Source organism: Asparagus officinalis, chromosome 10 (assembly GCF_001876935.1).
Source record: "Asparagus officinalis chromosome 10, Aspof.V1, whole genome shotgun sequence".
NCBI classification, from domain to species: Eukaryota; Viridiplantae; Streptophyta; class Magnoliopsida; order Asparagales; family Asparagaceae; genus Asparagus; species Asparagus officinalis.
Genome location: NC_033803.1, coordinates 60,738,698 through 60,738,931, shown reverse-complemented (window position 1 = coordinate 60,738,931; position 234 = coordinate 60,738,698). Strand labels below are relative to the sequence as shown.

Genomic DNA, 234 nt, shown 5'->3' with positions numbered 1-234 from the left:
TTCTTTTGTTTATCAAAAAAAAATTCACTAGGGGTATTCCTTTTACAGGTTGGGGGACTCTTTTAACTGTAATTTTAAATGGGGTTTTCCCCCAATGGGTATTTGAGTCATTTGGCATTTTAAGGCAACGACGTCAGGGAGTGTAATAAGAAGTGCAAAGATCGGAGGGGTTTGTGAGTCACCCCATAGTTCAGGAAGGTTAAGCCGAATGAAAAAGTTCAAGGGGGTTATCCA

At 40.2% G+C, this 234-nt stretch overlaps 1 protein-coding gene across 1 annotated transcript in view; it reads right to left on the bottom strand.

The window, feature by feature from the left end:
• LOC109826787 (putative SWI/SNF-related matrix-associated actin-dependent regulator of chromatin subfamily A member 3-like 2) overlaps positions 1-234 on the bottom strand; it is a 25,374-nt gene that overhangs the window by 3,235 nt on the left and 21,905 nt on the right. The gene's annotated exons all lie outside the window — the stretch shown is intronic.